At 40.5% G+C, this 12,929-nt stretch overlaps 1 protein-coding gene and 1 long non-coding RNA gene across 5 annotated transcripts in view; both read left to right on the top strand.

Moving 5' to 3' along the window:
* LOC109400406 (polypyrimidine tract-binding protein 2) overlaps positions 1 to 12,929 on the top strand; it is a 1,522,650-nt gene that overhangs the window by 929,056 nt on the left and 580,665 nt on the right. The gene's annotated exons all lie outside the window — the stretch shown is intronic.
* On the top strand, positions 10,131 to 12,170 carry LOC134287242 (uncharacterized). Its single transcript, XR_009997147.1, has 2 exons — positions 10,131 to 11,340; positions 11,419 to 12,170. It is a non-coding gene; the product is annotated as an uncharacterized LOC134287242 (long non-coding RNA).

The raw sequence follows: 12,929 nt of genomic DNA, 5'->3' as shown, positions 1-12,929 counted from the left end.
CTTTTTGGGGACAATATTTGCCTAAAAAGTACGTCGTTTTAATGAATTTCGAAATGGTTCAAATTAAGATTACAATTTGACTAGTTCAAAGTTTGATTTCTTACCCTACTATTTCTTTTGCCTCGTCTGTTAACGCATTACTAGACCTAGTATTTTTGGTTGAAAGACAGTTATTCTTAAATAGTTTTGCCTCTTTTACTGTATATCTATTGGTTTCGAACTCATCAATGGCATCTTGAATAGACCACGAACTTGGCAGCATCGACAAAATCAATAATTTTTCTTTCCTTGTCGTGGCTGGATTCGAGAACCTTTCCTTCATATTCATAATTACCTCATCGTAGTCTGTATTTTCCACATCCTCAGGTCCTAATTTGAAGAGGTTTCTACGTACAGCTTCGTTTATTTCACGGTATTTTTTCTCTGGATAATAAACGTAGTCCATCTTCGTCCATTTAATCGGAGTCACTTTTATCCCAGCTATGCCCTCGTTAAAGCGTTCGATGTTTACCTTTTGAATACACTCATCTTCCGATTGATTTGTTGAAACAGATGTCGCTGATGGTACGGTGGCAAGGCTCTCTGCACTTGGAACTTCTAGTAATTCCTCAGTTGTTGTCGTTTTCGAACTTCCTGCGCCCTGCTCTTCCGATGATATACAGATTGCTCGTTTGTCAACGTTTAGACGGCAGGACGTGCAAATGCGTAAATTTGTATTCAATGTGGACATTGGAGCATAACCTGTCGCTTTCAGTTTATCTATGGTGCTTTCGGTGAGATTTCGTAACTCTTTTGAGCACTTTTTTTCTGCAAACGGCCTACAACAGTTGAGAAAGCGACTACTCATGTTGTTCGTTAGATTTTAATAAACAAAATCACTTTCAAGTTTTTACTGACTAGTTTGGTGTCGTTTACTTGACTGAAGAAAACTTTTACTTTACAATCCTTAATAACCATAGCGGTAGTAATTTTTTGCTTTTTCGTGAGCATTGTCATGGTACCTATCATGCATTTGTTGTTGTTGAAGTTACTCGCTTCCTCCCGATATTTATGATTCTATTCTCTGATAGGTAAATTTTTGCAGGTAAACTAGACGTCTAGAGCATTGTCGTGGTATGCACCTATTATGTATTTGTTGGTGTTGCAGTTACTCGCTTTCTCTCCATCATAAAATCTATTATCTAAGAGGTAAGTTTTTTGCAGGTAAACTAGACGCATTCGTCTATATAAAACTTTTGTTTTGCAGCTTTTATCTTAAAAATAATATTACTTATGTTTCTTATTATCAACAGGTTTTAACCCTATTAACAGAATTTTTCGCCAGTCACGTACAATAAAAATAATGACACTATCAATACTTTTGATCACTACACTGGATCGCGTCGTTTCTAATAGATGCTATAATAGTTATGAATAATTAAATAAAAATATCATGAAAATAACTTGTTTAATTCATGCGGTAGCCTTAACAATAAAATCAGCATCATAATGCGATTCTCTGAATAATGTACACGGTAAAAAAAAACATATTTTTTTTACTAAATGTAAAAATTGTGAAATGTTTGAAATATCATAACTTTTTTGTTTATTAGTTTACCATCACCAAATTTTTATGGTAGATAGCTAATATAATGGACCGTTTTCCCTGAAAAAATCACGTTGGTAAAAAGATAGGGTTTTGAGATATTTGAGTTTGTGTGACAAAAATGATATTTTTTTAATGCAAAAAAAAAAATTTTTTACAGTGTATATTTTCTTAGCAATCCCCATTAAGTTATCTAACTTTGCTGAAAAAATCATAACAATCGAACGAACCGTTTTTGCTGTGCAGCTTTTTGAATATTTTTCAACCATTTTCACATACACCCTTTTGAAAAGTTAGACGTGACTCTATATGAAGATTTGATATCGAAAAATGACGTTTTAGATGAAATTGAAAAACTGTGCAAAGTTTCAGATATTTTTGAAATGGTCGCTCAGGATCGACTTGCGTGCCTCCGTGGAATCCCTCTTATGTCTTAAAAGGTCAAATGCATATTGGCATTGATCTGTCCATTGGAAGGTTACATTTTTCCTTAGGAGTTGGTTTAATGGAAATGCAATATTAGCAAAATTTTCAACAAATTTGCGGTAGTAGTTGCAAAAAGCAACGAATCTACGCACATCGTCTGAATTTTTAGGAACAGGGTAATTCTTAATGGCTTCATATTTAGACTCATCAGGTAATATACCCTTATCTGTAATTTTATGACCGAGATAAGTTACTTCGGTTCTGAGAAATTTGCATTTAGAAATATTCAACTTTAAATTGTATTTTCTCAAACGTTCGAACACTGATGCGAGATTTGATAAATGATGCTTCAGTGAACATCCAATGACAATTATGTCGTCTATGTAAATGAATGCTTTTTCAGGTGTCAAACCTGCCATTGCTATTGCCATCATTCTCTGAAAACTGTTTGGGCTAATATTTAGTCCAAATGGTAATCTCTTGAAATGATAGTGTCCAGAATTTGTTGAAAATGCTGTGTATTTTCTGGAATTTTCATCCAAAGGAATTTGATGAAAACCAGACAACAAATCTAATGTGCTAAAATATTTTGCCCTACCTAGTTGATCTAGTATTGTTTCAATCCTAGGTAGTGGAAACTTATCTGGCATGATTTTCTTGTTTAATTGTCGAAAATCAACAACTAAACGCCATTTTTTCTCTAAATTATCTGACTTTTTCGGAACAAGTAATATCGGTGAGTTATAAGATGAAACTGAAGGTTCAATAATTTCTTCATGTAACATCTTCTGAACTTGTCTTTCAATTTCTTCACCTTGAGAATGAATTGTTTTATAATTTGGGATGTACACAGGAACATTATCATTTAAGCTAATATTCTGTGTGTAAAAATTGTTAGTTGTTAAATTTTCATCTGGTAGTGTAAAAATATCCTCATATTGAGTTATTAACTTTTCTAATGCTCGTTTAGCGTTAGTAGATATATGTTCGTTGTTTATTTGATTAAGAATTTTGTTTTGTCTTTCTGATTGATTTTGTGAGTAACCTTTAGTTGAAACCTCATGAAAATTTTGTAATGGTTCCAGCTTAGGCCTAAATTTTGAGTATGTTATAAACACAGATTTATTTGTAGTATTTATAAACTTGAAAATTGGTTTATTTGGGGATATGATTGTGTTTCCACAGAAAACTCCTGGTTGAATTTCCTGCGAATGAACAACCATATCTTCTTTCATCTCTAAAGTTGGTATGTATCGAACTACTTCATGTCTTGGGGGTAAAAATATTTTGTTTCTGTAGTTATCTTCTATTGGTATAGATATTTCATTTTGATCAATTGTGAATGTAAGTAACCATGGTTCGTAATTAATGTTGCATTTGTATTTTGTTAAAAAGTCTCTTCCTAGAATACCGTCTGTCGGTATCGGAAAATCATCATTAACTATTTGAAATTTATGTTCAATGTGTGTAGTTTCCACTTTTATTTTAGTGAATGTACTACCCAATGAGTGTATTTTATCTTGACCAATTCCAGTAATGATACATTTTTCGTCGGCGTAATATATTTGTGTCGGTTTCACTTTATTGGCTTTGACGATAGATATGTCTGATCCGGTGTCTACTATAAAAGTACATTTTGAATCTGATAAATCTATGTCTAAGCATACATAGTTGGATATGGACGCATTTACTGTGTATGTCGTCCAAATTGGGCTCCTAAAAAATTAGAGCTTACCGTTTGTGGTTGTGTTGATTGATTAGGATATTGTGGGTATTGTGGTCCATTTTCAGGTTGCATGTGTGGTTGGATGCTTGGTTGAGGTTGTGCTTGAGCGAAATAAGTCGCTTGTCGCTGATGTTGTGGATAATAAGTGGGAGGTCCATATCTTCCTCTTCCACGATTTCCTTGTCCTCTATAATTAGAATATCTGTTGTTTTGTTGGTGGTTACGATGATCAGAAAATCTTGATTGATTATTGAATCGTCCTCTGTTGAATGAATTATGGTATCCTCTGTTTCCATAATTTCTTCCTCGTCCACGGCCCTGATGTGCATACCTGTCATGAGCCATGAAAACTTGTGCTTGTGGAGTTTTATTTTTCTCTCCATTATCACATTCATGTATTTTCTGGGTTGCATCTGTTATTTTTGTGAAAGTCCCTGCTTTCAGTATTAATTTTGTATCATTGTTGGCAATACCGTTAATAAGCGTTTGTACACCCGCTTTTGTAGCAATTTGGTTGGCTTTGTTAGTTGGAATCGTTTCTTCGATGTAGGCTGTTGCCAGACGTAAAGTCAGTTGTTCAACCTGATCGCAAAATGATTCCAGAGAGTCTTTTTGTTTAAGACTTTTCAATTTTGCCAATAAGTTATCAGAGTTGACTTTTGTGGCGCATTGTGTCTTCAGTGTTGTTAATAGATCGTTTAATGTTTGTGCTCCAGTTATTGCTTGCCTAGCATTACTCGTCAGCCTTGCTTTTACCAACTTAAATAAAATTTGATCAGCTGCCGCTTTTTGATCTGGATTTGCATCTGCAAATTCTTCGTTGACGTTGTCTTTAAATTAATAACGAGACAGCGTCAAGAAATGCGTTGAGATTTTCAGGAGACCCATCGTAAACTTGTACAATGGATGTCCCTAACCTTATGTCCACTTTTGGTGCCATTTTCGCTAACCTACCGCATATAATTATTACTTTTACTAAAGTTTTGAATTTAATCCTTGTCTTGCTTTGACCGGATAATCTTCTACAAATAATTACTGCTTTCCCTAATGTTTTAAATTTTATTTTAAGTCGGTTGGTTTCTCGAATGATGGATTCCTCTAATATTTTGATTGCTGCTTTATATGTTTGTTTTAATGTTTCATATTTCTCATACTCAGTGTTCCATACTTCTGAACTAAGTATGGGGTTTAAATTATTTAATATTTCTTTATATTTGTTGTATAAATCTTTCAATTTTTTTAATTTTTCATTAGTATTTTCCAAGGACCTTGGCCTTGTTCTATTTTTGTACAAATTACTGTACTCTTTGGTAATAGTTTCTTTGATTTGTAATAGTTTGTCGCACATTTACGTTTCATACAAACTGTATCCAGCAATCAATTATTTAATTTTGTTGTCAATACATTTAGGAAAGGTTTTCCTCAAATTAAATCAATGTTTCACTGTATCAACAATATATTAATATATTTGGTGTTTATTCTCCATTCAGGAGTTACTCACGTTCTTTGATTCATACGTTGTCGCTGCATCCGTTGTAACTGCTACTACTGCTTCTGTTGTATCTTTACCTTTTAAACTGCCATCCCGATGACTTGCCCTCCGATCCTTCTCTCTAGGGCTTGATGGTGCAACAGTACTCCAACTCTCGTAGTTAGAATGATGTGGCCCGTGATAGATGGGAGTAGTGCCGTTGCTAGTTGTAGCAACTCATTCCTGGATACACTAAACACTTGCGTTACTGCACTAAATTGTACCGCTTCCGATGATGGTTTCACTACTATTGTATCTGCAGTGACTTTAATTATTTTCAACAATTGTTCTTCTTTCAGCAAGTTCACTAGTTGTTCCGCTGATCTTCTTTTATTCACTACTACAGCATTGTTCGTAATTTTGGCACTGTTTAATTCTCGTAATATGTCCTTTAATCCTTCCATTGTCACTTATTTTTTTTGTACATCATGTCTCTGGTACTTTATATTTTTTCTCATCACCAAAAGTTACGATTCCGTTTTCAGAAATTTTAAAGTTTTTGTAATTGTTTTTCCAATAGGTGATTAACCAGAACCTACAACATGGTTCCATACACTCGCCACTTTTATGATTTCTTCTGCTTTCTGCACACTTTTCTTCAATTTGTTGGGCTTGTTCGTCAATTTGTTTCCAGAAGAGTCTATTTTCTTCCACACTCATTTTTCTTCGAGACATTTTGTTGCTGTTTCTTTTTTTTGGTGTTAAATATATATATATAAGCTTTTCCCGTGTTCACTTCTCGGATATCACATTATGTAGAGTCACTACGCGCTTAGTTTCTTCTCGCGTTTTTAGCCGCTCATGTCTGATGATGGCTTTGTATATCATATACACTATACCGATCGCGAGCAAAATTAAGCTAACATACGCTAAAACTGTTAAGGCATTTGCCGTTTTTTCTGTGTGCTCACTTTGCCTTATATTCGCGTTAACTATTTTTATTATCTCTTCGTGTTGAACTGGAGGCTTCGGGGTTGATTTTTCATTCCCCATTTCTACAGATCACAGGTCACGGTGTCACTGGTCGCCATATCCTGTCCTGTCACGGTCGCCATATCGTGTCCCTAGACACGGGACATTCACTTTCCACTATTTACCTAGTTTAACATTGATCCGCGGGAACGAAGTGAAGACGCGCACTAACGGACTTTTCTCAATAGTACAGCCAAGCTGGAGTAATCCAGTTGGAGTACAATTCAGAAGACAGATTTGGAATAGTCGATAGCCTGAAAGGAGTGTACCAGTCAGGGTCGAGTTCAAAATCAGAACAGGGATGGGAACACTCACTTGCAGAAAGTTACACTCACTTGCTATTTTCTCAGCTCAGAAGCGTACAATCAAGAAATGATGTATGGACGACTTTTGCCATGTGGTTTTGTCAAAAACTTTGCCAAATAAAGTAATGGTCGCACACGAATCCTAAAGACGTGACAGAGCTGTGAAAGCGACTCTCCACGAGGTGAGTGTAATTTACATTCACCTCGTGGAGAGTTGCCTTCGCAGCTCCCTCACGACTTCTGTATGCGTGTGCGACCCCTACTCTATTCAGCAAACTTTTAGCCAAAATCACGAGGCAAAAGTCGTCCATACATCGTTTTTCGATTGCACGCTTCTGAGCTGAGAAAACTGCAAGTGAGTGTAACTCTTTGCAAGTGAGTGTTCCCATCCTTGAATCAGAATCCCTTTATTCATTGATACACTTGCCCTTTTATACATTTCAAGGTTCAATACATTACAATACAAGACTTAATACATATATGAGACGACTGGAGTGACCAATAACCAAAAATGCTTATGGTTTGTTTTACGTTAAGCCAGGCGCTAGGTATGCAATTTGATCCTTCCACGCCGCATGCTATCGGCCCTCGTACCTCACAAGTAGAAGTGGAGAGAGAGTCGATAGAACGATGCACTCGTGGTTAATGACTTCCATATGTTGTGTTGATATTGCATAACAGTGCTCTTTTGCACTTGTTTGTTATTTTCGGTGTGGGTATGATTGGTTTGCTACAGTCGGTCCTCAATGTTGTGACATTTACTTAATGGTATGCTACACTCGCAGGATTCTGTGGAGAATCCTCGCAGGATTCTGTGTAGAATCCTCGCAGGATTCTGTGGAGAATCCTCGCAGGATTCTGTGGAGAATCCTCGCAGGATTCTGTGGAGAATCCTCGCAGGATTCTGTGGAGAATCCTCGCAGGATTCTGTGGAGAATCCTCGCAGGATTCTGTGGAGAATCCTCGCTGGATTCCGAGAAGAATCCTCTCAGGATTCCGAGGAGAATCCTCTCAGGATTCCGAGGAGAATCCTCTCAGGATTCCGAGGAGAATCCTCAGGATTCTGTGGAGAATTCTCTCAGGATTCCGAGGAGAATCCTCTCAGGATTCTGAGGAGAATCCTCTCAGGATTCCGAGGAGAATCCTATCAGGATTCCGAGGAGAATCCTCTCAGGATTCCGAGGAGAATCCTCTCAGGATTCCGAGGAGAATCCTCTCAGGATTCCGAGGAGAATCCTCTCAGGATTCCGAGGAGAATCCTCTCAGGATTCCGAGGAGAATCCTCTCAGGATTCCGAGGAGAATCCTCTCAGGATTCCGAGGAGAATCCTCTCAGGATTCCGAGGAGAATCCTCTCAGGATTCCGAGGAGAATCCTCTCAGGATTCCGAGGAGAATCCTCTCAGGATTCTGTGGAGAATCCTCTCAGGATTCTGAGGAGAATCCTCTCAGGATTTCGAGGAGAATCCTCTCAGGATTCCGAGGAGAATCCTCTCAGGATTCTGAGGAGAATCCTCTCAGGATTCCGAGGAGAATCCTCTCAGGATTCCTAAGAGAATCCTCTCAGGATTCCTAAGAGAATCCTCTCAGGATTCCGAGGAGAATCCTCTCAGGATTCCGAGGAGAATTCTCTCAGGATTCCGAGGAGAATCCTCTCAGGATTCCGAGGAGAATCCTCTCAGGATTCCGAGGAGAATCCTCTCAGGATTCCGAGGAGAATCCTCTCAGGATTCCGGGGAGAATCCTCTCAGGATTCCGAGGAGAATCCTCTCAGGATTCCGAGGAGAATCCTCTCAGGATTCCGAGGAGAATCCTCTCAGGATTCCGAGGAGAATCCTCTCAGGATTCCGAGGAGAATCCTCTCAGGATTCTGAGGAGAATCCTCTCAGGATTCCGAGGAGAATCCTCTCAGGATTCCGAGGAGAATCCTCTCAGGATTCCGAGGAGAATCCTCTCAGGATTCCGAGGAGAATCCTCTCAGGATTCCGAGGAGAATCCTCTCAGGATTTCGAGGAGAATCCTCTCAGGATTCTGAGGAGAATCCTCTCAGGATTTCGAGGAGAATCCTCTCAGGATTCCGAGGAGAATCCTCTCAGGATTCCGAGGAGAATCCTCTCAGGATTCCGAGGAGAATCCTCTCAGGATTCCGAGGAGAATCCTCTCAGGATTCCGAGGAGAATCCTCTCAGGATTTCGAGGAGAATCCTCTCAGGATTCCGAGGAGAATCCTCTCAGGATTTCGAAGAGAATCCTCTCAGGATTTCGAGGAGAATCCTCTCAGGATTCCGAGGAGAATCCGGAATCAGGATTCTGAAGAAACCTTACAGGATTCTGAAGAGAATCCTTGCAGGATTCTGAATAGAATGCTTGCAGGATTCTGAAGATATTCCGAGGGGAATCCTTTCAGGATTCCGTAGAGAATCCTTTAAGGATTCCGAGGGGAATCCACATTAATCCGCATCTGCACGCCGAGCATCTCAGTTCCTTAAAGATTTTTGAGCTCAAATGGTCCTTTCGTTTTAAAATTTCGCATCTGCTCGCTGAAGGCATGTTAAATTTCCCACGCAAACAATGCTCTGTTCTGATCGGAAATTTAATAAAAAGCATTCCGAAAAAAAGAAATCGTCATAATCCGATTCGACCCTCTCGTCATCACAGTTGACCAGCTTCGACCGACCAAGCTGCATCGATTCCCAAACAAAATTTCCACTATTCATTACCTGAATGCAGCCTCACCAAAAACCTAACCTAAATGACGAACCATCGGACCCGGCAGCAGCGTCCATCTGTATAGTGTGGACAGCGGAGGATTTTGCATAAATTTCCAATCCGCGCAACGACGAAAGCATAGAGTCTTTCCCGTTCAATCTGTGCACTAATTTCCTGATTCGATTTGAATTAGTTACATGCTGCCCCTGTCTCTGTTGCCCTCTCCGGGTCGGGTCCCACATATCCGGAGGAAAAAGATTCCCTGCAACGGCACAAACGGCGCGCGGTCGTTAGGTTTGGTCGCGATGTGGTGGGAAAAAATGCCAAAGCGCTGGCCGGATTCGGACCCCCTATGGGGATGGAGGTTGGGGAGCCAGGTGCCAAATTTCCCAAAATGGTCCGCGCTCATAACCTCAACCAGATGATTGTGTGTGGACGGTACCAGAATCAGGAAATGTAAATTTCATTGCATCTTTGCCAGTTCTGCCCTGGTCAATCGTGGGTTATGAATATTCATTGCCGTGAGTATGGAAAGGTCTCGCGAAGCCATTGGAATGAGTCAGGTCATCAAAGAAACGTGGATGATACAGGAAAAATTGAGATGTTACTTTAAAAACGGATTAAGTTAGTTGTAAAGATAACGTTTTTTCAACTTCCGGATATTTTGGGTCAAGTAAGGCCTTGAAATTATTTGCTCTGTAGAGGTCCCTGAAGTTGATGAAATCGGCCTAAATCGTTCTGTGTGACTCAGATCTGTATGCTCTGTCTAGTGAAACAGACAAAATCTCTTTCGATGTCAATTGAGAGCTTGTTGAGTCGAAACGGTTTTGACCTTCCACCGAATCATCGTATTCTAAACCTTTCAAAACGAACAAACCGTTCCAAAATGCACCGTTTAACCCAAAAGAACAACCTCCCCGTAATGACACCATAAAATTCATCTCTCTACCACCCTCTTCCACCCATCTGCTCCCGAAACCAAGTGCCAAAACGTGCCAAAGTTGCCATTTCGCTACTGGGTACTGCCGCGATACCGATCTGTATCAATCAACCGGTGCTGATGGTGATGCAGCCGGCTCCTGTCTCCTGTCGCCGGCGAGCAGCTCGCTCAATATTCATAGAAAAATGGAAAATCAAATTGCATCGCGCCTCATCTAGGCTGGCCCTAGTTTTCCTAGCCAGCCAGCCATCCTTTGCAGTTCAGCAATATATATTTTTTGTGCCTTTTCTCCTGTTTCTGGTTTTCAGTACGGTGCGACTATCAATCACCTGCCTCTTTTACAAAATGCCGTTATTATGAGCGAAGCTAGTTTAACCATCATGGGTTCTGGAAGCACCCGACGATGATGTGGAAAAGGTGATGCAAAAACCGGTGGAATGATTCACCTTTCAGTGACATTGTGCTAGGAACTTCTTAAGAAGTTCAAATTTCTGGAAACTTCCTGGTAACATCCTTGACAGAATCCTCTCAGAATTCTAAATGGAATCCTTTCGGAATTTTTCACAGAATCCTCTTAGAATTCTCTACAAAAACCTTTAATAATTCTTCACATCATCCTCTCAGGATTCTCCGTAGAATACTCTCCTGATTCTCCCCAGAGGTCTCTCAGGATTCTCCACAGAATCCTCGCAGGATTCTCCACAGATTCCTCTCTGAATTCTCCACAGAATCTTCTCAAGATTTTCCACAGAACCCTCTCAGGAATCTCCACAGAATCCTCTCAGGAATCTCCACAGAATACTCTCAGGAATCTCCACAGAATCCTCTCAGGATTCTCCACATAATCCTCTCAGGATTCTCCACAGAATCTGTAACCGTTCGTAAACTGTTCACGAGGAATTTTAAAAGCGCGGTGGCTTAAGCGCCACTCTCAAAGAGAGACCACCGGTCGTGTTTAATTTTGCCCGACTTTGCTAGAGACTTTCTCACTCAGGGACGGTTTTGAACGGTTCATGGAAATAACGGCAGAATTTCTTCGAAAACGCAAACTAAACTCCAACTCTTTCACAGGCTAGAAGAACTTATGGAAAACCGGAAGGGATGCTTACTCATACGAGCGAAAACGGAATCAAAACGTAACGGACTGTAGTGAGTATGTTTATTCAAAAAGTAATGTGAAACGTAACGGAATCGAACTAATTTCAAAACTTTAACTATTTATTTTAGCAACTTCATTCGTATTGGACGGGAAATTCGTAACGGAATGGAAAAAGAGCAAACATGGCCATGTAACTAAAAGCTCTTCACATACCTGCGCAGGTTTTGGTGTTGCGATGCTCGATGACGGGGTGGCGTAGCTCGACGACTCGACGAAGACGACTACCTCGATGTTCGACAATGGCGACAGCAGAATGGCGGCTGCCGACGAGTCCGTGCTGCGATTTGGCGCGCAGCGTCGACAAAGGGACCCGTGTGCGGTATGGCCGAACTACCGGTGCGGAGGGAGTGGCGGCTGGACGGAAGCTTCCGATTGTTGGACGAACGAGAGGGCTTCGGCGGATGCCGAGCGATTCCCGGGATGGTCTTTCTCCGGTCAATAAAGGAGCAAACAGAGCCCAGCGACCCGGCTTCGCGTACTATGCTTCCAGCTATGACCGAGCGGGGAATGCCGCTACCTCTATCTTCCTGGATACGGACCAGGTTCGAGACGTGCAATTGGCGACACGCTGCTACGAACCGGCTCTCGTTGATTCCGGCCCACGGGGTATGACGTAAGAGGGCCTTACCGTCGGTGATTGGCGGCCGACGGGAATACTTCGCTACGGAGATGATTGAGCGACTTCACTCGCGCCTCCGTTTGACTGCCTTCTGAAAGGCGGGCCTTTGCTGGGCACACGGGTCGGAAACGATGACTCACGGACGAAACTGGCGGTTCAATCCGCCTACGAAACCCCGATTCGGCGAGGGATACCGCCGAACGACGACGAAAAAACCAGCCGTACGAAAAAAGCGCTAGGCGCTTTTTTCGTAGTTCAATTCCTTCGAGAAATAAATCAATTGCAGAAATCGCGAATTTGCGGACCTCGGTCCTCTTAGAAATTGGAGAATAACTTTCACCAAAAACTCAACTAGACTTCAAACTTCACTTCAATTAAACTGACTTAAACTCAACTCAAACTAAAATCAAACTTGGTAGATACTTCGAATTAAATTCGCGCACTTCTGTCTTCCAGCCGATCTTATAGCGAAATGCTTTCAATTTGCTCGCAAGCTTCCTTCCGAGCAACTGCCTCTTCCTCATTCTCGACCGATGTAATTGCTACTCGATTCAAATAGTGTCTCAATCGAGATACTAAAACCCTATCAAACTTTCTACGTAAGCTATCAACTAACTCTTCAACAATCCCACTAATTCTTTTTATTTCTTCGGAAAACTTCGTTTCCTTTTGTAACTAATCTTATACTTCCTATCTTCCATAATCAATCTCCTTAACAACCTTTTCTTATCCTCCAAATTTTCTCTCCTATCCACCGTTTGTTTCCGTAAACGCAACTCGAAGTCTACCTCCTCCTCTAACAAATGATCAACCGTTGGTCGTATGTACGGTCCTGCCATTTTCAACTTCTGAAAACCCCGCTCAGATAAACTCAAAATTCAAGGAACTCAAGAGAAAACGACGAAAAGAGGCAAATCAATCTCGAAAAATCCAAAAAAAGGAACTAACGATTGCTAAGAT

The sequence above is a fragment of the Aedes albopictus genome, chromosome 1 (genome assembly GCF_035046485.1).
Source record: "Aedes albopictus strain Foshan chromosome 1, AalbF5, whole genome shotgun sequence".
NCBI lineage: Eukaryota > Metazoa > Arthropoda > Insecta > Diptera > Culicidae > Aedes > Aedes albopictus.
This window is presented reverse-complemented; position numbering and strand designations above follow the sequence as displayed.